The 27,010-nt window shown below is 40.2% G+C and overlaps 1 long non-coding RNA gene across 1 annotated transcript; it reads right to left on the bottom strand.

Moving 5' to 3' along the window:
• Positions 1-4,355: 4,355 nt before the first annotated feature.
• LOC309798372 lies at positions 4,356-25,757 on the bottom strand. The gene is made up of 3 exons (XR_014293095.1): positions 25,705-25,757; positions 15,386-15,555; positions 4,356-4,578 (listed from the first exon to the last, which is right to left on the bottom strand). It is a non-coding gene; the product is annotated as an uncharacterized lncRNA (long non-coding RNA).
• Positions 25,758-27,010: the final 1,253 nt, after the last annotated feature.

Here is a 27,010-nt window from a genome sequence, read left to right as displayed (position 1 = left end):
TGTCTTATTCCCAATCTTTATTGGGAGGGGTGGGGATTCAGTCTTCCAACATTAAGTATAACACTTTTTTTTTTTTTTTTTTGCAGATAGTCTTTATCAGGTTGAGGAAGTTCCCTCCATTATTCCTCGATTGCTGAGAATTTTTATGAATGACTGTTGGGTGCTATGAAATGCTTTTTCTGTATCTATTATCTACTTTCTGTATCTGTAAAGATGCTTTCTCTCTTTAAGTTTTCTCCTTTATTTTGCTAAATACTAAATCACAGTGACTGATTTTTCAGATGTTAAACTATTTTTGAGATAAATCTTTACATCCTTACAGGCCACAAATCTTTTTTATACATTGCTTGATCATATTTGTTCATACATTTCTGGGGAGTTTTGCACCTCTGTTCATTAAATCATCTATAATTTTTATTTCCTGCATTGGCTTTGTCAGGTTTTGGTATCAGACTGATACTGGCCTCATTGGCCTCATAAAATGATTGAGGACTTTTCCCCTCTGCCTCTATTTTCTGAAACCATATGTGTAGATTTGGTATTTCTTATGCATATGTATAATAAAATTCACCAGTGTAACCAATTTTCATTGTGTAAAGGCTTTTGAAAATGAATTCAACTTCTTTAATAGATGTGGGTATTCAGATTTTCTATTTCCTCATAGGTCAGTTTTGTGTCAGTTTAGTCCTCAGTTAATGCTGAGATGGAGTAAGGAGAGCAAGAGGTTTATTGGAAGATAGGTGGTGCTTGTGAAAGATAAAGAGGCACAAAGCAAGACGGTAAAAATACCCTTCAGACCGTGAGGTAGACCTGATGCCTGTGAAAGGAAAGGGGACACAGATGTAGATCTGACAGTCCCAGCCAACCCAAGAGGAAGCTCAGAGGGGTCCCACAATGGGCAGAAATGGCCAGGCCCTGGTATGTGCACCATGCTCATCAGGCTCACTGACTAGGGGCTGCCTAGAAAGAGCGTGTAAGGTCTTAGTTTGAAAGCTGTTATGGATCTTGAATGTGCTATAGCGGGAAGCTATCACTAACTGTACTCCTCAGGGCTTATTAGCAAATTCTTTCTTGAAGGGAGATTAGAAATTAAAAAAGAAATTAGAAAAGAGTGTTAAAATCTCCAACCATGATTACAGATTTGTCTATACTTCTCTTTAGTTCAGATTTGCTTCATGTACTTTGAAGCCTTATATTAGGTACAGACACATTTAACACTTTATGTCTTCCTAATGAGCCAACCATTTTTTATTGTGAATTATCTCTCTTAATCTTTGATAATATGTTGCCTTGAAGTCTTATTGTGCCTGATATTAATAAAACAACTGTTTTATTATTATTTCCAGTTACATGGTATATGTTTTTCCACTTTCAAACTACATGTTCCTTTGTATTTATAGTATATCTCTTGTAAACAGCATATAGCTGGGTCCTGCTTTTTCAAATTTGACCTGAAGCCTCTTAATTGAAGAACTTCCTTCACGTTTCCTGTAGTGTGTATCTGCTAACAATGAACCATCTTAGTTTTCCTTTATTTGAAAGTGCTTTTATTTCACCTTCATTTTCAAGATAGTATTATTAGAAAAGAATTCTGGGTTGACAAGTTTTTTTTTTTTTCTTTTAGCACTTTTAAGAGGTTGCCTTCTGGCCTCCACTATTTCTAATCAGAAGTCAGCTCTCATTCTTATTTTTATTTTCTTAATGTAATAAGTTGTTTTTCTCTGGCTGCCTTCAAGGTATCCTTTTTATCCTTCAATTTCAGAAGTTTGACTATGATGTTTCTAGGCATAGTTTTCTATTTATTCCACTTGGGTTCAACAAGCTTCTTAGATCTAAAAATTTATGTTTTTCAACAAATTTCAGAAATTTTCTGTCATTATTTCCTCAAACATTTTTCTGCCCCATTATCTGTTTCCTCTCTCTCTGGGACCCCAATTAAATGTATTTAAAATCAACTGCTACTATCTCACAGGTCAATTATTCACTATTCACTTTATCTAGTCTTCAGATTGGGTAATCTATACTGATATATCTTCAAGGTTACTGTCTCTTCTGCCATCTTCAACTCCTACAGTGAATTTTTCATTTTAAATATTATACTTTTCAGTTTCATAATTTCCAATTGGTTATTTCTTATTTCCATTTCTCTGCTGAGACTCCCCATCTGCGAATTTAATATGCTAATGCTTTTCTTTAGTCTTTTAATATATTTATAAACATTGCTTTAAAATTGTCATCTGCTATTTCCAACATCTGGGTCATCTTAAGGTAGGCTTCTACTACTTGCTTTATTTCTTTTCTTAAGTATAGGTCATCTTTTCCTATTCCTTATATACCTAGTAATTTTTTACTGTATTCTGAACATTGGGAATGAAACATTGCCAAGGCCATAGTTCAGTTTTGTTCTTCTGAAGAATTGGTTTTTGTTCTAGTAGGAAGTTAACTTGGCTAAAATCAGACTCCAAACTCCTCAGTGAGTGGCAGTTTAAATCTCTTCCCAATTCTTTCCATTTCCAGTTGCTAATTTTACCAGGTCCCTTCTGGGGTTCCCATACACACGTATATTCACACTTCAGTGATCAGTGATAGATTTGGCAGAGTTTATATATAGATATGGGGTCGTCTCATACCCTCTGAGCCTCCTTTCTTTCATGGATTCCCCTTAATAATCTAGATGCTCTGCCAGCCCCAAACTATATCCTCTTAGTAACTTACTGAGACTGAGGGTTCTTGTCACCCCATGCTACCTGGATAAGCAGGAATCCTCAGGCAAAAAGCTGCAAACACACAAATCTCATCTAGGGCTTATTTCTTCTCTCAAAGATTGAATTACTTCTTCTTTCTGTTTTCAGTTGCTATACAGTTTCTTCAAACACTTGTTTTTAGATGTTTCTGTTTGCAATATTTTGTCTAGAGTTTATAATTATTATCTATGGTACTTAGTCTGATTAAGCTACTTTGCAATTACCAGGGCCCTGAGCATTGATTTTGTCTGTGATTGATAAATGGAAATCATGATTCATGCTTAGTCACACTTCCAACACCTCTATATACCAAAAGATTAAAACTACTGGCAGATAAATTTTAAGAAATTATTTTGTCTTCAGAGACTAAAATTCTTCTGCATTAGCAAATTGTATGAGGTTGTTAGAGAAAAAATCAGTTTGAATCCCAACACCACCTCATTTTAACTTCTTCATAAAGGAAACAATTCTAATTTTACTCATCTTGTATGGTGGATAAAAGTGTAAATTAGAAGTAATGAGTGTAAACATTGAGACAATGGCCAGGACAGAGTAAATTCCCATAAAAGATGGCTTCTACTGCTATTACCATTAAGTGCTTCTACTATATTAAAAATATATATCAAAGTTAGGTTTAAGAAGCTTTACCCTAAAAACTCAATATTTCTACTTTATTAGAATTTAATAACTGAAGAGTTCCTGCAATTAATACTTCTTCTAGTGGGAGGGGTAGGGGAAGATGAATGATTTGAGACCACTATCATACACTGATCAGAATTTTCTCTGAAGCCTTAAAAAATAAGGTGCACATTTTCAGATACTGTTCAGTCTTCCTTCTCAAACTGAAACTGTATGCTTAACAACTTAGCAAAATGGGACTTTGTTCAACCTATTATAGAGAGTTTGTTAGATCCTCTTTGGACTCACCTTGTTTAGTGGATAATAAAGGCACTGAGGAGGGAATACTCTAAGGAAGAAGTTTTGAGATTTCCAGACATAATTATCAGGCAATTCACAAATATATAGGTGGATGAACACATTCTCAGACTGAAAGTAAATAATTTTCATTCCATACTTCAGCCCTAAATACTTTTTTAATGCAGATCTTTTTCTTACCAAGCCATTGAAGAAAATCAAAGACTTTTGACTTTGAACATCACATAGGCCACAAAAAAGAAAGTTTTTTTTTTAAAGTAATACATAAAATTATGCCTAGCCTTGCTCCAGGAGAAGGGTAGCAATCCTGATGTGATCATTTTATGGTTACAAACATAAAATACTCTTTCTACCACAAAGCAAATAGAAAAGGGAAATAAATTTTTAAAGAACCTGCTCATAAGAAAATCAAAAAGGGGCTTCCCTGGTGGCGCTGTGGTTGAGAATCTGCTGGCCAATGCAGGGGACACAGGTTCGAGCCCTGGTCTGGGAAGATCCCACGTGAAGCGCAGCAACTAGGACCGTGAGCCACAACTACTGAGCCTGCGCGTCTGGAGCCTGTGCTCCGCAACAAGAGAGGCCGCGATAGTGAAAGGCCCGCGCACCGCGACGAAGAGTGGCCCCCGCTTGCCGCAACTAGAGAAAGCCCTCGCACAGAAACGAAGACCCAACACAGCCAAAAAAAAAATAATAATAATAATTAATTAATTTTAAAAAAGAACATTAAAAAGAAAGCAAAAATAAATCACTTACTCAAAACATCTAGACACATAGTTACACAATCAGTCAGAGGACAGGGTTTAATTATGCAGAGGAGAAGGAAGTGTTATATCATCTGTATCAACCCATCAGAAATTCTTACCAAGGCTTCATGATCTTCTGCAATTTCTGGTATCGTCTGCAAAATTCAAAAACAGTCATGTAAGGAGCATGTGTGAAAGCAATGAGTTTTACACAAATTACAGATCACAAAGAAAGCCCAGGATGAGATATAGGGCAGATTTAACAGTCATTAAGAGAACTTAATTCATTTCAAAACATTTCTCCAAGCAATAAATTGGTGTTTTTTAATGATACGGAACAATCAAAAGATGGGGATTAAACCACTGTAACCAACCTATTGCATTTACTTATGAGTAAAGGCAACAAGAACACTCCATTTGGCTCAGAATGGGTATATATTCAACAGGGGGAAATCCCTAGAAATAAGAGGGGCATATTTTCAATGAAAAAGAAGAGCCAAAAAACACTAGTCCAGTTGTTCTTAAGTACATGCTCAACAATGGAGAAATAGTTGATTATCTTTCTTTGGTAAAATGCCCACTAATTCTTTCTCCTTTCTTAAGAGAAAAAAAAAAAATGCTTCTTCTGAAGGAAGACACCGTGAGACACTGCAATAATTCCTGGACCACAGATGGAACCCTGGGATAGTAGTCTGCAAAAAAAGTGCACAATCAACAAAACATGTCTGTAAAAAAGGACAATTATGCTTCTTTAAAAACTAAAGATTAGGTCAAGAAGATTAGGAAACAAGTGTTTCTAACCTTATCAAACCACTTCCCATTCCTCAAGTCTGCCACATTTCTCTGGCATTAAGTGTGTTCTTCCCTCTGCTGGGGGAATACCCTTCCCCTCCCTGTCAGACTAGCTAAGTCCTACCCCAAATTCATCTGATTCGAGGCTCCTCTGTGCAGCCTCCCTGACTTCTGATTTCCCTTCCTTGACCAGACTGAGGGTGGCGCCCATGTCCACAGTGCTGAGAATACATCAGCTGCATAACTTAGGACATCTCACTGCCCTTCCAGCTACCTGAAGGCAAAGGCTCGCTCTGTAACTCAACTACTATAAAGTCAGGCACATGCAGAGTAGGTACTCAATTCGGAAGAAGTTAAGTTTCACATTTTCCACCACATAAAATGTAACCACTTCAGAAACCTAACTGACCACGAGAAGATCAGATCTAGTATTTGATAAAACTGACGAGTTAGGGCTTCCCTGGTGGCGCAGTGGTTGAGAGTCCGCCTGCCAATGCAGAGAACACGGGTTCGTGCCCCAGTCTGGGAGGATCCCATATGCCGCGGAGCGGCTGGGCCCGTGAGCCATGGCCGCTGAGCCTGCGCGTCCGGAGCCTGTGCTCCGCAACGGGAGAGGCCAGGGCGGTGAGAGGCCCGCGTACCGCAAAAAAAACCCCAAAAAACTGGGGAGTTAAAAATGTATATAAAGTGATCTTCCTCTTCCTGCTCCCTTCCCCATCCTTAACCTGCCTTTCTTTAAAAAAAAAAAAAATATATATATATATATATATATATATATATATATATATATATATATATATATATATAAAATGCACTACCTAAAAGTTGAGAATTATATTTTATTCGGTGGACTTTCTGAGGACTCAATCCCAGAGGCAGCCTCTCAGATAGTGCTGAGGGACGGCTCCGAAGAGGAAAGGGAGGAGCCGGGACACATAGGAGTTTTGCAATAAACCAGGGAGTCAGAACATCAAAGGATTATGGTTAACTAAAGAAAAACCAGACATCTTAAGTTAATGGATTTAGTGCTTTTCCATATATGAGAAGATGCAACAGTCTGGGCTCATTGAAATCATTCCTTTGACATGCACCTTAGCGATTTAGGGCCAGTATCCTGCTTTTCTACATCCTGAACCCCCTCAGGGTTGGGGGGGCAGCTGCAGTGGCTGATGACTTGATGGCCACAGTGTCCTTTGTTTACTGATATGGCAGGCGGACATTTTTCATCCACATATATATTAGCTTCCTTTCCTTCTCCTTCAAATAGCCATTGGGCAGAGTGGAAGAAGTAGGTGGCCATGGGGAAGGAGGCCTGAGCAGAGTTTGGGCCCTTTTGCAAGAGCCAAACACTACTCTCCACTAAAAGGAACTGGGGCTCCTTGGAGAAATGACTCGGTCCAGGGCTGGAAAGATCTAGATAAGCCTGGAACATTTCGCTGAGCCAAAAAGTACAGAAATGCTCAAAGAATAATGGGAGACAAGGCAGGACACAGAATACAGCTTGATGAAGTTTCCAAAGCCATATCTGGGACAAATTGGACATCAAAATAAATAATAATAGTGATAAATTATAGGCTAATGAATAAAACGGAACAAATGGCCTACACTGCTTTAAAGAGTGGTGTGTTAGTATTGCTGAAGCGCCAAATCTCTGGGAGAAAATATACAAACCTGATTTGTACCACTTTCCATTTCCCATGGTGTAACTACTCCAAAATTATTTCTTAATTATTTACAAAGGGGGGAAATTGCATTACAGGGAGATACCAGGAAGGCGCTATCTTAACAAGTGGTCAAAGTGAACATCAGTAATAAGACAAAGAGACATCATGTGCCATTAATAGGATGCAATGAAATAAACACAAGCATCTGTGATATTCTAGCCAAAGACATATGTTTTCTAAAAGAAGAAAACACTGGAGAAACCTGTAGAAAAAGGACTTCGTGTTTCAGTAGGAAACTATGCAGTGTCTATGGCTTACTCTTCTGGGTTATCAGATCCTAGCTCTGTTGTCTTTAAGTTGTAGGTAACTGATGCATATGTATATTTTGTCCTGCCTAGTGGTGATTTAATTAACTTCCTCCCTGCAGGTGAAAAACCAGTTTTGTCTCCATTTGCAATTCATTTCGACATTGCTCTGTTTCATATAAATTTGTGCCCTTTTGACTCTTCCTTTGAACCGGTGAAAACATCTGCTTGGTTCCCTCATATCAGATGAGTAAAATACATTCTTTTAACACATATTCAATTTTATATCTTTATGAAAGCCATGCTTTTATCTTTCCCTGATAATTACCTTTTAATTAATTACCTTTTAATAAACCCCAATTGGGGAATATTCTAAAAATGGCTCACCTATAATCTCAAAAAATGTCAAAGCCATGAGAGAAAAGGAAAGACTAAGGAATAGCTCCAGATTGCATGAGATTATGTTAGGGAACCGTTGACTGAAGCCACCCGCCTTGGCCAGGCACAATGATAACCACTTGGATGAGTTGTCTGGCAATAAGAGGTCCTGATAAGAAACAAGGTGCTGCCACCAAAAACTAACCAGGAGAATTCGGGAGGGGCCGAAAGGAGGGAAGAGATGCCAGTCCATAGGTCCCATCAACCTCCCAGAATCTTTCTCACTGGAATCCATCTTGGCTGAGAGATGCACGTTGCCACCAGGAAGGACCCTGAGTCAGACCAAACATGAGCACAAGCAAGATGACTGGCCAGGGCTTCCCTGGTGGCGCAGTGGTTGAGAGTCCGCCTGCTGATGTAGGGGATGCAGGTTCGTGCCCTGGTCTGGGAGGATCCCACATGCCGCGGAGTGGCTGGGCCCGTGATCCATGGTCGCTGAGCCTGGGCATCCGGAGCCTGTGCTCCACAGCGGGAGAGGCCACGGCAGTGAGAGGCCCGTGTACCGCAAAAAAAAAAAAAAAAAAAAATGACTGGCCAGAGACCACTTGGAAACTAACCCCATTGCCATAAAACCTGAGACTATGAGCCACGCGGAGGAACGGCTCTCCCAGTTTCCCTTACCCTGCTGCTCTCTGCCCGGACTCCCCTTTCCAATAAAGTCTTTTGCTTTGTCAGTACATGTTTCTCCTAGGACAATTCATTTCTGAGTATTAGACAAGAGCCCACTCTCAGGCCTTGGAAGGGGTCCCCCTTCCTGCAACAACTAGGAGAAGACAGGACAACTGGGTGCAAGGGGCTCTCTGGAGTTAGGTCTTTGTAAAGGACACAAACAGGACAACTGGTGAAACTTGATCTTGCAACTTTTCCATTAAGTCTGGAACTGTTAAATTAATTGAACAAGGATGCCTTTAGACCGAAGGGGCTCTAATGCTCTGGAGGCCTGTAAAAGCAATCTAAAACCCTAAACCTGCAAATGCCTCCAGGTTAGGAAATGGAAACCTAAGGACAAGCAATCACAGCCAACTAGACTTTAAACTACAGCCAATCCAACAACTCCCTTGTTTTGCTTCCGCTTCTTCTCTACAAGAGTCTCCCCTCTCCCCCACCAGCCCCGGTGGGTAGAGTGTTCCTAACCACTTCCAGTTTGGCACTGACCAATTCTACTGATTTTTGCTCAAATACACTGTAAAAATTTTTAATATGCCTCAGTTAATCTTTTAACAGAACTGCTACAAAATTAATGCTTGTGGGGGGGGTGTGTAATATATAAAGCCGTCACTGCAATTTTCCAAAATAACTTTCTCGCGTAGGGCCTGAGCATCCTTAGATTTATATATGTGTTCTACCCCCTGTAGCAGACCCTGGCCTTAGAAAGTTCTCCCTGACCAGAGTGCAGAAAGAAATTCATTGCCTAAACAGTGTTTCTTACTTCTCCACTTCCTCACTTTGGCTTCAGAGTAAATGTAAGCAGAAGACGAACTTTTTGTTGTGATGTCTGTTTTCCTAACTGCATTTCTCTCTCTCTCTCTCTCTCTCAATATATACCCACTTTAAAAGAAACATATCTGGAGAACAAATGATTCTCGAAAGACTGATGTTTCACAGTGATCAGAAGCCCCTCACCTCAGCCCAAGCTATGGCACCTTTTCCCTAGCAGAAGATAATCTCTTCTTTAAACAGGCTGTGTGACCCCTTCTCATTTCCATTACCGGAGTGATAGACAAAGACACAGAAACAAAGCAAAAAGGGATGGCGAGGCGGAGTTCCAGCATAAGGGATTTTCTGCCACACAACCCCCGACAAAGCCCTAGACAGTTGGCCCCTTTGGCGTTTGTGATGCAAATTTCTGGCAGGGCCCCAGAAGGGCTGCTGCAGTTGGAACTCCCTGGGCTCTGCTAAGTGCAGCTCCAGGAAAGCAGACAGAGGGAGCTGGGAAGACACAGCAGGCTTCTCAGCTGGGGCCCACAGACCACACAGAGCAGGTTCTTTCCGACTCTGTCTGGGGAGCTACTTGCTCCTCCCCATGGCCTCTGTCTGAGGTGAAGTGCAAGACACACATGGTGTGACCTGTGCTTGGCGGCTGGCAAAGAGTCGCTGATGAATTTGGCCTGGCCTGGACCTTCCAGAACAACCAAGGCTTATAAGAGACACTGAATTCTCAGAAGCGACAGCATGAGTTAGAGCCAACCATCCATGTCCGTGGAGGTTAATAAAGTTACTTTCAAAAAAGAAATTCATCTTTTGTATGAAGACAAAATTTCAAAAAATGTCACACAGTCGCAAACTGTCATATGCATGTTTGTATTTTCTATGCACACACATACACCCATGTGCCTAACCCAGTGTCAGGAATATTCAGCACTTAAATAATATATACTTTGCTAAATGAATAAAACCTACAAATCCATTCTCAAGTGTGGGTGCCAGGCAACATCAAAGCCAAGACATCATTTCAGGGTGCTTAATTCAGGTCATAACTCAATTTTCACATCTCCTGAGAAACAGTCACAGCTCTGATTCCAGCCAGGAGGAAACGATCTGAATAATCGAAGTTTAATATGAAACTGTTCGTGTGCTAACAATGACAATTTTTACAAACACAAACACACATAGCTATACATACACCCAAACATCCTCATCTGTGTCATCTATATGACAGAATGGGGAGGGGATTGATAGTTTATACAGCAAATGTGGTTTGTTTTTAAGACAATTACTTAAGGGCTTTACATATCTCTAAAACAACTACGGGACTATTTGCCCTGTTCCTAATACAGCCAATTTTGAAGAAATGACCAACCAAGCAAATAAAAAGTACTTATAAATTCCCCAGATTAGTGAAAGCTCCTCAAATACCTCACTGCTATTTTTCTTAGGAAAGCTAGAATCCCTAAGGAAACGCCAGCCCAGTATTGCCCAGGGTGTTAGGAATGGACATACCCCCGACATGAATGGTAAAGTACAAATTAGGACACGTCAACAAGCTATGGGGATGTTCTTATTTTAACACAGCTTCAACATGTGTATATCCTCTGAATCAGGAATTTTATTCCAACAGAATAGATATTCACAGAGATTCTGCTGAAAGAAAAACCGATGAGAGAATGTTCATAATCTTGAAAAAACCTGAAAGCAGTGTAAATATCCAACAACAGGGGAATGGTTAACTCTACTCTGCATATCCTTCAAATTCTCCTATTACATTGCATATCAACTCTACCTCAACAGAGCTTTAAAAATGAATTAATAGGCAGATAACAAAAATGATGAGGGGAATAATATTTAATCACATGGGAATATTGTTAGGTACAAAAAGCAGGCTACACAGAGCATGAATAATGTAATTCTACTTTTGTAAAGCCAGTGTGTGTGTGTGTGTATCTAAAAGAATATGCAAAAACAATATACACCAAGATGTTAAAAATATTTGTCTCTGGAAAGGCAGATTACAAATGACTCTTATTCTCCTCCTTCTGCTTACTTACATTTATTTTTTAAACAATAAATATATTTTTTTTATTAAGGAGAGAAAGCTAATTCAAAAAAAAAATGAGTTTTTCGTAAATACGTGAATTTAATTTCTTTCACTCTTAACTTTTCTGCCAGGGTGTTGCTACTGCTTACTCATATTCCAAGGGCATAATTTTCCTGTCATGTTGCCAAGTGGGAAACTATAAGGATCCTTTCATTCTTGGAAATGTTCCCCCTGTTCTTCTGATGGTTGAACAGTAGAAGGGCACAGGGTAAACTGTCCAATTGTCTATGTGCATAGCAGCATAGACAAAGAACACAGTGTTTTATTAAAACCCAAAGAAAAGCAGTGTTATTCACTACAATGGATTTAGAGTTGCAGGTACAATATTTTTTCTTTCAAATAAAAAAATATATATAATTTCTGAGAAATCTTTACAAAAAACCACTGCCCATTCCTTAATGGGCACCATTTCCTGGCTCAGTTTGGGGAAACAAGCTTCCCCACAAATTTATTTGCTTCTACATCAATGTTTCAAGCTGAAACTAGACATGGAATTTCAAAATTCCACAAGAATGGAAAAATTAAAATTCAAGTTTTGGACACTGTGTTCTGCCAAAGTGACACTTCCCCTTGCTCCTTTGTGGCTAATTTTTTCCCCATCGTCGCTCCTGGTACCAGCTGGAGAGAGACCTTTAACAGCTCAGCCTTGGGCAATGGCAAACAGGCAAGTCTATCTTTGAATCTCATTACAGCTCAAAGTAAGCAGAAAAATTCCAGCTACATTTCTTCAGTGTTTCCTAAAAATTTCCACAGGTCCTGCTCAGGAAACCTCTGCCTTTCCCAGCTGGAAGTGTGCCCAGGAGTCATAAGTAAATGCCTTCCAAATTGTAGGGCCTATTTAATTTGTGCAGTTTATATTCCAGAGGTTTCCTGTTAATTAATTAAAGTCTTGTTTAAGTTTAATTGAGAAGCCGGGTTTCCTTATAAGAAAAGTGTCTTTCTCTTTTCTTTTTCATCTGAGCAAAAGATCTGAAAATAGCTGTGCATTAAATGAGCAGCTTCTTAGCATGAGTTGCAGGACCTTGCAGAAGGAAGGGAGGAGGTTGTACAGCTCCAGTGCCCTCTTTCCTCCATCCCTAAGTGTAGCATGCCCTATAACTTATATAAAATGGTGATGAGGGCACACACCAAGGTGATTCAGAGAGACATCATCCCTTCCCAGTAACATAGTGTTATGGGAAAGTGTAAGAGACAATGCAAACCAAGATCTGGTCTTGAGTTCTGCTCATCTGTCTGAAATCTGGCTGCATGTAACAAATTGGGATGGCTTACAGATTATAAATAATTAAAATATTAATGAGGATGATACACTATAGAAAAAAAAGAATTCAGTTACTGTGGTTCACATAAAGTAAATTCAGTATTAACATGTGAAACACAGAGAAATAATTCAGACCTCCTGTCCCCAGTGATCAGTCTTTGGGTCACTCAGTAAGTCAAGATGAATTATAGAGTAAGGCAATAGCACAGATGAAAAGTCCTAATGTTGACAAGACAATACATAGTATCAGTTTTTACTCCTTCTCTTCTGGAGCACAAGGTGGGAGTGTCCCTTTGATGAGTCTTATCGGCTGAATCGTGTCCCCCCCCCAAATTCATATGTCGAATCCCTGCCCCCAGTACCTCAGAATGGGACAGTATTTGGAGATAGAGCCTTTAAAGAGGTGATTAAGTTAAAATGAGGTCATTAGGGTGTGTCCTAATCCAATCTGACTGGTGTCCTTATAAGAGGAGGAAATTTAGACACACAAAGAGACACCAGGGATGCTTATGCTCAGAGGAAAGATGATGTGAGGACTTAGGAAGAAGGTGGACATTAGCAAATCAAGGAGAGAGCTGCAGAAGAAATCAAGCCTGCCAACACCTTGATCTTGGGCTTCCAGCCACCAGCACTGTGCGAATATAAATTTCTGTTCTTTAAGCCACCTGGTCTGTGCTATTTTGTTATGGAAGCACTAGCAAACAAATATAATGAGAAACTAAAAAAGTAAAGCCCCTAACATGCATTTTCCCTCATTGTTAAATATATAACTGCCAACCTCCAGAGGTACTGGAGCTCAGCTCCAGTCCTCTATTCAGGGCGCGTATCACATGGACTCTGGCTTTCAGCGTATGTACCATTGTAATTGTAATTATGATTGCAATTCTGATAAATTTGGAAGTATTAACACAATGTCATTCTGAATATTCCAGAGCTTAAGCCCCTGGATACTTAGGTATCTGTGGCAGAACCACCTAATATTAGCAGGTTCCATTATGACTGGCTCTGATGCAGTGTTTTTGATACATCAATGGCTGGGACTTAGATAAATCAATAAACATGAGGACAGTTTTACATTTTTATCTAACACCTTGTAAATGTGATGGAGGCAGAAACTCCCAGGGCTCACTGTCCCACCTGAAGCAGTGGTGGGCGTGAAGAGGGGCCCACCACATGTGGCAGTCGCATGAAGTTGTCCACAGTTACCAGGGAAGGTGGTTGTAATCACAACTCGCGATCCACTGCTCACTAGTAACAAGGAATGAGGGATCTGACACGCTCTACAATAGATATCAGCTGGAGCTTCCAACAAAGACAGAACCCTCTTTCTCCTTTTCCTTGGGCCAGTCTCTTGGATCCCTAAACTAATTTAACTTCCCTCAAGCTGTTTCAAGCTCCAACCCCAATTTTTCAGTAACCACTTTGGATTCTGATAACACCCAGAATTTGAGATTCTCTGCCCTACTCTAAGCTGATGTTTGCCAAAAATGTAATAAGCAGAGTTTTAGTCATCATTAAAAAAATAAATGATACCTGTCTACAATCGAGCCTTTCCAGATCACCCAGTCCTGCTTGTCAGTCCTCTTGGATTTGACTGCCCTGCCCCCATTCACTCCTAGATATTTTCTCTACTTTTTTGTGAAGGCCTCCAACTCCAAACTCTAGAGAACATTCTTATACAGGAGATATTCTTGCTGTTATAAAACATGCTCTCTTTGAATGAGGAAAAAAAAAGAATCTTCATTAGTGCCAACTACAGAGGCTAAATAATGCCAAGTGTAGGAGGAGACAGGAAGGAAGAAAGGAAGGAAGGAAGGGAGTGGGCCAAGATAGGTCTCTACCATGTACAGCCAGCAGGTCATTCTTTAAATCACGTACTGAAGAGAGATTTAACTGGTCCAGGTTTACACCCCAATTCTAAGTGCTATTTATTCTTTCCTAACAAATACCTATCTCAACTCTGCACATTGTTTATTTAGCATATTACTATGTAGTTAGCTGACTCAGCATTCTCACATGCTCTAACTGGCATGCTCTAACAGTCTTTACCAGTTGCACCTGACTATATGGAAATGAGCAGTGTCCTGTGGACCCTACCCTGGTATTCTGTGGTCAAGGGAATTATCTGTCCACACATGTAAAAGCTAGACCCATCTGGCTCTGTAGCCAGAGAATCACACCAGAGATCAAACCCTACCCTGAGAAGGTGAGCTCCCCAATGCCCATTCCTTCCTTGCTCATGGTAGAACTCAAACTCCTTCAAGGCCCATTCACTGACACCTCCCCCCCCACCCCCCATAAGGTTCCATGAGATGTAACTGGTCCAACCTCTAGACTCCCAGCCCTCAGGAGGAATTGTACCTCAACTGAATTCTGCCTCCATAAATATTTAGATGGCAAGGTTCACATCATTTAAAATTTTCCCAACTTCCACTTTTTTGCACACAATGGGTACCTAATAAATGATTATTGTACTTAATGATAAATAATTAAGGACATGTATTTCATCAGTCAAGTGTTAATTTTTTAAAAAATTACTTCCGGGATGTTATTTCGACCTGGTTTAAGACTTTGAAACATGAGGAGGTATTCTAACTTTTTAAAAAAATGGAGTCAGGGAAGGAAAATTTTTTTTAGGGATAAGCAAAGGATGTGAGGAATTTATATTTTGAAGAATTATAATTTGTGTTGGAATCGCCCTTAGAGATAATGACTAATATTTTTCCTTGTAAATCTAAAATTTCAGAGATTGTCTTAGATAATGGCTAGTTGGTGGGTGGAGAACATAGTGATATTACATTACGAAACCACAGCCCACACATTATCTTAAACGCCATTTTTTTTTTCCCTGAGCCTAGACAATTTCTGGCATTTAAAACTAGAAACTGCAAGTACAAGAAAAGTAACAAATACCCAAAACGTTACAAAGTACAGGACAGACTGGAAGTCTAGGTAAAAGATGCTTACTCAGTGCCGCTTTCCACCATCTGCGTGAGGAGAGAGATGCCATCCAGATTGATAAACTCCTGGGCAAACGTGACATCCCGGGAGAGGCTGGCCAAGTCCTTCAGGGCCTCCAGCTTGGCGTCCATACTCGACGACTGGATTCGTTCATGGAGCTGGTGGGCGTTTTGAGCCTCACCGGGGACAAAAACAAAGCACAGTGTTCACGGAGGAAACCACAACAGATAAATTATTAACATCTCATTGAGAAATGAAGATTCAAAGGCCAAAAGCACAAGACTAGATGAGTATTACAAACCAATGACTCCAACTTCAGGCAATGCCTGTCAATTTCACAGCGGGAATCAGTTGCCCTCTTTTGACAGGACCCATATTTCCATCTCAAGGAAAAGCAAAAGCCCAAGAACAGTAAAACCCCAGAAATGGAGCGGGTATGGCAGTGCGGAGGGGAAAATGGGGAGAATGTTTACTTTTTAAGTAAAATTATTATCTATAAATGACAGAAAGCTATTTGCTTAATTAAGCAATTACACAAATTTATACAGCATGTTCACCCGTTCAGTCAATACTCTGAGTAATAACTGCCTACACACAATGTTCAAAAGCTTCATTAGACACCCAAATCATCTTTCGGGGTTATGGAAAGTCTTCCAGCACAACACAATGTGGCTTGTAAATTCCACTTTTCAACAACACGTGTTTCACGTGCATTAGCTATTTACTGCGTGAATTTAAAACAAAATAATTAGGCAACCAAATTAGCAGCTTTGTCTCCAATTAAAGTTCCCCTTTTTAAGGCATTTGCATGTTGCTTCTACATGCAGGACAGAAGTATACTGGAGGAGCTGAACTTCTAGATAATAATGTGTCTTCTGTATTTCTCATTCACCCAGTAAAGGTTTCCATATCTACCTTTCAGTTGGGACAGACAGTAGGAAAAATAAGATAATACATTTTTCTGCCTGTGTTTTTGCTTAATAGAAATAACTGAATATCTTTGTAGTTATTAACTCAAAACTGCAATGGTTGAAGCACTCTGCCATTCTCATATTCTCCTTTGAAACTTGTCATATTTCAGAGAAAGGGGAAGAAGGTATATTTGATCCCAACAGTGAGGCATCTTCTCCCAAACAGAAACTGATTAGAGATATCACAGGAGCCCCATGTGAACTATAACAAGGCTAAGATTGCAGAGCAGAAAAAATAGAATCCACACAGGAACTAAGAGCAAAGGGACTCCACCCCAAGTGCCCCCTTCCCCCCTGTCCAGCTCCCCTTCCCTGTCACCTGGAAGCAGCCCCACAGAACGAAGGGGATTCAGCAGGGAAACCAATGCAATCCTTCAGTGACCAAGACAGATGAAACCCATACTCCTACCACTTGGTCAGAGACATATACTATGGTCTCCCATGTAATTATAACCAAAACTTGACACTTTGCATCAGAAACTAGAGTAGAAGAAGGAAGCAAAGGAAGGTGCAGGAGAATAAGAACCTTTCCTACTCATTCACTGATACCCACATAGCTGACAAATGGCTCAAATCCTAAATTCCATTTTTTAGAAAGGGAGAATAACTTTATCTTTTTCCATTGTTCAAAGATGTACCATTCTCCAAAATTTTCAAATGGAGATACAGCATTAACAGTAACATACAATATTCAAACCAAGTGAGTCACTTTGAATTCCTTGAAAAATATATTTTTCTCCCAGCAGCAAGTCTGCATTTACGATAGAGATTATGATAATAATGAGGACTCAAAAATGATTTCATTGTCATAATTAATAGTGTTTGGTGCTGTTAATACCACTAATAGAAACAGCTAACAGTTACTTAGTGATTTTCAGTTTTTGGCCATGCTGCGTGGCTTGCAGGATCTTAGTTCCCTGACCAGGGATCGAATCCAGGCCCTCGGCAGTGAAAGTGTGGAGTCCTAACCACTGGACTGCCAGGGAATTCCCACCTAGTGTTTTTTGTGAGCCACTATTCAAAATACCTTCCTGAAGGACTTCATTCAATTTATCAGGCAGGAGCTTTCATTATCTTCATTTTACAAAGGAAATGGAAGTGTAGAGAAGTTAAGTAACTTGCCCAGGGTCACACAGCTTGTCCATGCTGGAGCTAAGATAGAGCCTGGGCAGCTGGACTCGGGGAACAGGCTCTAAAGTAGTGCACTGTGTCGTGCATGAGAACCCCCTGGATGGCTTCTTAAAACATGGCTACCTAGGCTCCACCCAAAGTTTTTGTTTCTGTAGGGCTGAGGTGGAGTCCCCTAAAGTGCATGTTTTTTTTGTTGTTGTTGTTTTTTTGTGGCATGCGGGCCTCTCACTGTTGTGGCCTCTCCCATTGTGGAGCACAGGCTCCGGACACGCAGGCTCAGCGGCCATGGCTCACGGGCCCAGCCGCTCCGCAGCATGTGGGATCTTCCCGGACCGGGGCACGAACCTGTGTCCCCTGCATCAGCAGGCGGACTCTCAACCACTGCGCCTCCAGGGAAGCCCCTAAAGTGCATGTTTAACAAGCTCCCAGGTGCTGCTGCTGATGATGATCCTGGCATCACATGCTGAGAACCGCTGTTCTAAAACTCCCACGATACTGTGTCTCAAAGTGATGATGGAGGTGTGGCCCAGCCCCACAGGGCTCATGGGCTCTGCCTCTGTCTTCTAATCACCACCTCATCTTCTCCAGCTGGGGCCCCAGAAGCCCCTCGTGGCTTCCTGGAGCAAAAAGACAATCTACTCGCCCTTTTGAAAGGGTACATTTCTCAGCAGAAACATTTGCTAAGAAAATAGAAAGAATGAATCAATAATTATAAGATCTAGGTAGATGAGATTTATTATACCATTCTTTCTGCTTTTGTATGTGCTTGAAATGTTACCTACTTAGAAGTTCATGAATGAATTAATTGAAAATAGTAGAAGTGAAGAGAGACAACAACAGAAACCTGGAAAGGACAAGTGTCCTGAGCAGAAGAATTAAGACTAAACAGCCCCTCACAGATGTAGAGAACAGACCTGTGGTTGCCAAGGGGGAAGATGGCTGGGGGAGGCGTGGGTGGGGAGTTTGGGGTTAGCAGATGCAAACTAGTATACATAGAATGGATAAACCACATGGTCCCACTGTAGAGCACAGGGAACTATATTATATTCAATATCCTGTGATAAATCAAAATGGAAAAGAATATAAAACAGAATTTATATATATGTATAACTGAATCACTTTAATACACAGCAGAAACTAACACAATGTTGTAAATCAACTGTACTCTAATAAAAAAAATTTTTTTTAAGACCAAATAGTCACAAATCCTAGGACTGCTAATCGGTTGCTGCTGTGGAAATCAAAAATATTTTACCAGGACAGTCACACACCAGTACAACAAAGTGATACTCTGACTTGCTGGGGTCTCAGCCAAAGAGTTACTCCCAATAACAGTAATAAAGGCTCCAAATTGTGTCAGACTGCAACATCCAGTTCATAGATGCAATCACCTGAGAAGTTTCTATGGAACAGTCCACAACTCTCCTGCACTTGACCTAGTGCCTGAAAACAATATGTCCTGTTTTCTTGGAGGTGTTCTTATCCTTAAGGGCAGACCTTCTTCCTTCCCTGAGTGCCATCATCTAAGAAGTCAACTCTTCATAAAAATGTCAAGTTCCCAAGGCATCTGGTGTTGGGTAAGTTTTCCTTGTGGTTTCAGGACATAAGTAAACCACCGGAGGGGACACACCATTCATGAGGATGGGAGGGTTATGGCCAGCTTGGCGGGCTGTGGTGGAGAGCTCCCTGAACTACGAGTGAGAAGCCGGGCTACTTCCAGCCCTGTCACTGGTTAGCTCTGGTGCCTTGGAGAAAGTCTCTTAATCTCTGGGCCTCATTTTCCTCATCGGTACACTGAGGAACTGTGATGAGATCACGTTTAGGGTTCCCCCAACCCACAGAGTCATAGATTGTTCCTCAGGTGGGCAGGGACCCTTGTCATGAAGTCTGCCTAGAGAAAGTTTGCTCCATAGATGTTAATGCCCTATGTGAGCCCCAGTCAAAATATTATTATACATCAAACTGCTGGGACATTTTTAATGCAATATTTTTCCAGGTGGAACCGGAACAGGTAGAGATATGTATTCTTTTTACCTTCTTTAATTTCTAAATAACGTGGATGTGAAACTTTTATTAGAAAAAATAATGTGAGAATACGTTTTATTATTAAGATACTGGGGTTGTGTAAGAAAAACTTACTTTTTTGGCATCAGTTATTTGCCAAAGATTACTCGGCACATAATTTCACTTGGCCTATATTCAGACAAGTCTTTACAGTTATCCATGAAGCTATGCCCCTTCAAAATCAAAGACAGAATCCTCACTCACTGATTCAACAAATACTCCTGGAAGCTTACTCTGAACCAGGCACTGTTCTATATATTTAGGATTCCGCAACAAACAGGAGGCAAGCTTCTTGCCCTCCTGGAGCTTACGTCCTCGAGGTGGGGGCAGACAATAAAACAAATTAACAGTAAGAAATTAAATATCGATGAGTTCATAGCAAAACATAAAAGGGGAATGAGATAGTGACGGGTGGCTTTTTAAGATGGAGTGGTTTTCAGGGACAAGCAGCGTAAGAAAGCAACATTGATGCAGAGATCTGATTGACAAGGAGTCAGGCACATCAGGCAAGGGCCGAGGAAGATATTCTGGGCAGCAGGAATGGTTAGTACAAAGGAGGAACAGGAGGAACAAGCCTGTTATGTCTGGAGGGATGGAAGGAGGACCAGTGTATCTGGGGTTGGAGAGCAAAGGAGAAAGTGGAAGGAGGTGAGGACAGGCAAGCAGACTGGGCCAGGCGGCCTCAGGAGATCATGAGCAGCAGAGCTGGAGGAATCCTGGGTGGTGATGAGCATCCCTGACTGAAAGGATGCATTTAAATATCTAGACAGTTGTGTGGTACCTTTAAAGCTCTCAAAATAGCATTGTATTCAAACCCTGGAAGCCACCACAATGTTCAACAATAGGACAATGGTTAAATAACTCATGATACAGTCATAGGATGAAATATCACATGGAATTAAAAATGAAACTTTCAGAGAATATAGGATAGCATGCGCACATCTCCATGCTGCTACCAATACCTCTGTGCAGCACACCCTCCTCGCTCATCTGATCTTCCTACTGTCTCGGCAGCCTTCAGCACACCTAAGTGTTCCTTTCTTTCTCCTTGAGGCACTTTCTTCTGTTGGCTTCTTGGACAGCTCCTCCTCCAAACCTGAGAGTGTGCCCAGGGCCCTGCCTTCCCTGTGGCGGACAACCTCACCCAGCACATGGCCTTCCACGCCACGTACCTGTGATGGCTGGCACACCTGTATTCTCCAGGCTGCCCGACACACATTCCTAACTGCCTGGTTGACATGCTGTGCTCACGGGCACATAACAGGCATCTCGAACTCTTCATTTTCCCCTTCCCAAACCTTCTATTCCAGTAAACAGCACTACTGTTTATTGTGCCCAAATACCGGGCCATCCTCGCAGCCTCTCTCAAGGGGCACCACATCCAAAGTATCAGCAAGTGCTAGCGCTTGCCCTCTAACACTCCTTCAGACCCTCCGCGTCCTTACAACGCAGGCAGTCCACACCATCTTCATCTCCTGCCGGGACTGCTGCCCTGAACTCTTAACCTGTCCCCCTGCCACCTACAACCTGTTCTTGGGCAGCAGCCAGAGTGATCTTGTCACTCCTCTGCCTAAAAGCCTCCACTGGCTTCTCTCTAAGTTAGGCTCATAGGGCAATGGAGAGAAATAGAACTTAAGACAGCTTACAATTCTTTTCAAGTCTCTCAGCTCCGTGGAGAGAAATTGGTTCCAAAAATTTTAATGGCCTCCCTGTTAAGAATCTCTGATAACCTGAATCCACAGAGTGAATGTGATAACACTGCTTTTCTTTTAGCTAGGGTAACTGGCCCCCAAAATCAGTGTGACAAGTCCTCTGACCCAGATGCCTCTAATATCATTTCCCCAAAGGCAGGGTTATGCTTAGAGCTGACAAAGCAACAGCAGATACTTGATGAGCAGTTTTATTTAATATGTCCACACGGGCCAAATGAGGGATAAAAGGCAAGAAGAGTTCAGGTCATATATAAAATGGCTCTTAAAAATCTAATGGTTTGGGGCTTCCCTGGTGGCGCAGTGGTTCAGAGTCCGCCTGCCGATGCAGGGGTCATGGGTTCGTGCCCCAGTTCGGGAAGATCCCACATGCCACGGAGCGGCTGGGCCCGTGAGCCATGGCCGCTGAGCCTGCGCGTCCGGAGCCTGTGCTCCGCAACGGGAGAGGCCACAACAGTGAGAGAGGCCTGCGTACCGCAAAAAAAACAAAACAAACAAACAAAAAACAAACAAACAAACAAATCTAATGGTTTGGAATACTGGAATGGTTTTAGCATGGAATGTTATGATTCACCTCTTGTATACTGTAGTGACATTATGATATGTATTTGTGTGTGTATTTATTTAATTAAAAATAACACCAGCATATGGTATAGAAATATGTAAGTACTACCGGAAGTTATAAAACGATAAATAAAGTTAGCCTAATGTTAACAGTTTCTTGTGTCCCTTGAGAATCATTTTTATCCTTTTATCAACATACATACACCTCCTTTCCCTGTGCATAACGCTGTCACTCCATACACAATGTTCTGCAACCTGCTTTTGCACTCAATAATAAAAGTTTTAGATGCCTCTGAGGCAGCACGACACATTCTTTTTTACAGCTACACAGTATTCTATCACATGGTTATTACCCAATGCATTTAACTAGTCCCAACTGATAGACAGTTAACAGGTTTCAGTTTTTGATTACTGAAAGCAATGATGCATACAGCCCTGTATGGTGTGTGTGTGTGTGTGTGTGTGTGTGTGTGTGTGTGTGTGTGTGTGTGTGTGTGTGTGTGTGTGTGTGTGTGTGTGTGTGTGTGTGTGTGTGTGTGTGTGTGTGTGTGTGTGTGTGTGTGTGTGTGTGTGTGTGTGTGTGTCCTGCAGTGCTTTTGTGAGTCTATCTACTGGATAAATTCCCAGTAGTAAAATTGTTAGGACAAAGACATATGTATTTTAAGCTTGGGTGGATACAGCTAAATCGCCCTCCAAAGAGGCTATACCAATTTATACTCTTGACACCACAGCATCTTTGCCTCACACCTTGATTATCTAGGAGTGTAGATTTTCATCTCTTTTGAGAGAAAGACTGAGTTTTTTCTGTCATATATATCTATATCTATATAGATCTATACAGCTATAGCTAAATAGCCATATATAGATCTATACAGATCCATCTATCTATATATATCTATAGATAGACTATATATAGAGATTTATAGATCAAGAGAGAGAAAGAAATCATTTTTGTTTATAGCTTTTGGCCATCTGTTTTGGGGGCAGTTAATTTATTCATAAGAGATCCTGCAAATTGAGAAATTAGCCCTCTATTTATCATGCAAGTTGCCAATTGTTTTCCTTAATTTGCTGTTTTTGACTTTGTTTCTGGAATACTTTCCAAACATGAAGGTTTTGTGGGGTTGTTTTTACTTTTTGGTAGTCAAATTTATCAATCTTTTTCTTTATGACTTCTGGGTTTTGTGTCCTACTTAGAGTAGCTTTCCACACTCCAAGATTACAAATATATTTACTGTGAAAACTTTTTAAAACAAAAATTTCAGGAAAGTGAAAACAATGGTCTGGGAACGCAAGCTTCTTCTAATAGGAACAATAGCCAAAATTTATGGAAAATATGCTTTATGCAACGTGTGACCTCAGGTTAGATTTCCATAGGTATTATTATCATGGCAGGCACAAGGGAACACTACTTAGCTGCACAACCTGAAGGTCTCCAAACCCTGAAATGCTCAGAAATTCACACACATTTGCACACATTCCCTGAGTATGTTCATGGCTAGATTTTCATGATACTGGAGAGATGGATAAGGAGAGGACACCTAAAAAAGATACATGTTTAAGATGGTTACTAGAGAGATTGTCTAAAGATGTGCAATGCAGAGGAAGACCATAAGCCAAGTGTTGGACTTTTAAAAGAATAAAAATGTAGGTTGTTTTCTTCGATCTTCTCTTATTAATGCCCTATTTTGTTAGGAACAATCCAGAAAGGATGGTTCTATATAGAGGAGGACTGAAAATAAATCCATCAACAAAAATACCATCATTGATAGAGTGGAGGTGAGACTCAGCCCAGCTGCACATTGCCTAAAACAAGAGTGTGTGTATGCATGTGTGTACGAGTGTGGGCATGTGTGCGTCTTTTCTGGCTACAGGGAGAGTTCAGCTGAGGTAGATGAAAGGACTTGTAAAAGCTAGCACAACACTGCTTGCCAGTTTTCCTAGCAAATTTAATAGAGACAGCTATTTTTTTAATATATTTTTATTGTGTATGTAAAAAGTGAAAGAGTTAGCATATGCTGACCCATATTTTTCAGTCAAACACAAAATAATTTTTAAAAAGTCTACCAGCAACAAGTGAAGTGTACAGATCCAAACTATCTTGATTGTAGCGTAATTCCCAATTCTATACCCTGTGGCTACAGTCAAACCATAAATGCTTACTTAAACTGCAGGTGCCTGGACCCTATTCCTAGATACCATTATTCAGCTTCTCTTTAAAGGCTCAGACATCAGCATTTTACAAATTCTACCAATGATTCAGGTTTGGGGACCACTGTCCTCTGGAAAATGTAAACCAATCTCTTGTAGTGAATTCCATCGTATAATACTGCCTTGTGCACTGGCTTTCACATCTCTCCATTCACCGTGCTGGGTATATGAAGGGCACAAGCTCCATTGTCCCCAGTGATGCCAAGTCATGCCATGGTGTTAGTACTTGACTTTCCAGATGCTGACAAACTCCACCCTGCCAAACACCTAACATTCTTTCAAGGAGTAGCTTAGCGCTGCAGAAATTTTGTTCATGAACCCATGGCAAATAAAAAAGAGAACTGACTTCATTTAGTGAAGGCCTAGATTTTTTTAAAAAGCAGTGCCTTTCTAATTCTGAGAGGAAACAAAAGGCAAGGTGTACTCTTTCTGCCCATCAAGCAGATGAATAATTTCAGCAGGATAAATAGGAACTACAAAACCCAAATGAAACCATGGTCTCTAAAGGTCAAATTAACATGAATTCATGCTGACTAAAGTAAGAAGATCAACGCTAAGGCAGACAAAAATGTCTCAGCTCATCATGTAGCCACTGAAAAATGAGTATGAATCATAATTCCCATTAAGTGGAAAAGAAGGTACCAAAAGACAGTTCAGCCAATGCCAGCAACATATTCTTATGGAGTCCATCACTGTGTTTAGGCTCAAAATGTTACTGGGTAAAATGTTCAGGAGTTTGTAAGCCTCTCTAATGTAATTTTCGACAAGAAGAATTTGTGGTGGTTACAGTACCCACAATTTAATTTTAGCCAGATGCTTTTCCCAATTTTTATATTTATTTTTAGCCTACCACATGGCTTCAGTGGAAACTGAAAATGAGAGCTAGACACAGTTTTCATCACATATTCAGAGTGAAAATAGAAACACTTGGTGTATTTTGTGCAGATTATTTTTTAGGAAAGAGATAAAATGCACTGTGAAAAATACGTAGTTTAAATATGCTAATGTTACTACCCAAAGTATCTATAAGCCAGCAAGAAAGATCAAGATAAGCAACACAGTCGGCTATAGTAATCTAAATATACTGTAGCATTTTGTTTAGCAGCTTTTATCTGGAAGACTTTGAAGTGTTTTGTTTTGTTTTTTCTACAATCAGCTGTCGGTTAAACAGCGTTAAGTGGCAAACATTTCTTAAACTATATTTTTATGAATTGCCATAATAACTGACCAAAACTAGAAAATGCTTAAACTCTCTCTCTCTTTCACACACAGACACACCCTCTGACTTCAAAGGGAAGTAATGGGCTGTCTCTAGTTTTGTTTCCTTTGTTTGTTGTCTGAATTTGTTCAGATGGCCTTAAGTGCATCTGTGGACAGGTAGGTAAAACCGATCAGTACAGCTGAGTTATCCCATCTGTAATATGAGAATTGCTGAGATGACCCCAAAACTCAAACTTTAAGGTCAATTTACTTGCACATAACCTGGAACAAAAACTGCCCTTTCTGTAATGGGAAATAGAAGGAGGGGCATTCCTGCCAGTCCAGAATATGAGGACCGTCCAAAGATCTTTTGTTTCACACAAAAGTCACCGTGAAAAATTAACATCCCATAATCCCTTTAACAAACTGCAGATCAAAGACATTACTAGAAAGCTACAAACAAAGATCAACTTACTGGAGATGTGGTTAATCGAAGGATAGTGCCATTTTTTATTTCATTGCGATTCTGGAAAAGAAAAAAAAATCTTTGTAAATCTTCAAGTGGACGCTTGGGAAAGAAAAGAACAAAGGTAAATATAATCTAGCAGAGACTCTATATAATAAGCATTCATATGATTCAGTTTATTCTCACTTGAGTAATTTTTAGTTATTTCACAAAGAACTTTAAACTGGGTCCCAGATGTATCAACTTTATTTTTTTCCCTTCAATTCTTTTTGTTTAATTTAATTTTTATTTTATTTTGGAGTATAGCTGATTTACAATGTTGTGTTAGTTTCGGGTGCACAGCAAAGTGATTCAGTTATACATATACATAAAACCATTCTTTTTCAGATTCTTTTCCCATATAGGTTATTACAGAATAGTGAGTAGAGTTCCCTGTGCTATACAGTAGGTCCTTGTTGATTATCTATTTTATATATAGTAGTGTGTATATGTTAATCCCATACTGTTAACTCATCCCTCCCCGCCACCCCCCCCCCGACCTTTCCCCTTTGGGAACCATAAGTTTGTTTTCAAAGTCCATGAGTCTATTTCTGTTCTGTTTCTTTATACCAAGTCATGGACAGCATTCAGTACAGAGGAAGTGAATATAAACCCAGAAAACAGGAATACGGGGCCCAAGGATAGCAATCAAAAAAAGCAATTTAAAAAGGTTTTTAAGGGAACATGACCCAGCAATACCATTCCCACATATACACACAAGAGAACCGAAACTATATGTCCACATAAAAACTTGTACACGAATGTTCATAGAAATGTTATTCATAATAGCCAGAAGTGTAAACAACCTGAATGTCCATCAGCAGATGACTAGATAAACAAAATGTGGTAAATCCATATAATGGAATATTATTAGGCCATAAAAAGAAATGAAGTATTGATACACACTACCACGTAGATGAATCTTGAAAACATCAAGTGAAAGAGTCTAGAGGCAAAGGCCACATATTTTATGATTCCATTTATCCGAAGAGGCAAATCCATAGAAACAGGAAGCAGATTAATGGCTTCCAAGGGCTGGCGGAGGAGGATTTGGGAGTGAGTGATAATGGATGCAGGGGTTTTGGGGGGGTGATTAAATGTTCTAAAATTGATTATGGTGATGATTTCAGAAATCTGTGAATATAGTAAAATCCAATGAATTGAACACTTTATAAGATGAGTTTTTTGGTACGTGAATTATATCTCAATAAAGCTGTTCTTTTTTAAACGAAAGGTTAGAAAGGAACCTGGTTTCTTAACATTTGCTGGTCCCTAC

Source organism: Mesoplodon mirus, assembly GCF_964341445.2.
Source record: "Mesoplodon mirus genome assembly, contig: HAP1_SCAFFOLD_3146, whole genome shotgun sequence".
Taxonomy (NCBI): Eukaryota; Metazoa; Chordata; class Mammalia; order Artiodactyla; family Ziphiidae; genus Mesoplodon; species Mesoplodon mirus.
The sequence above is the reverse complement of the archived record's forward strand: the minus strand, read 5'-3'. Positions and strand labels throughout refer to the sequence as shown.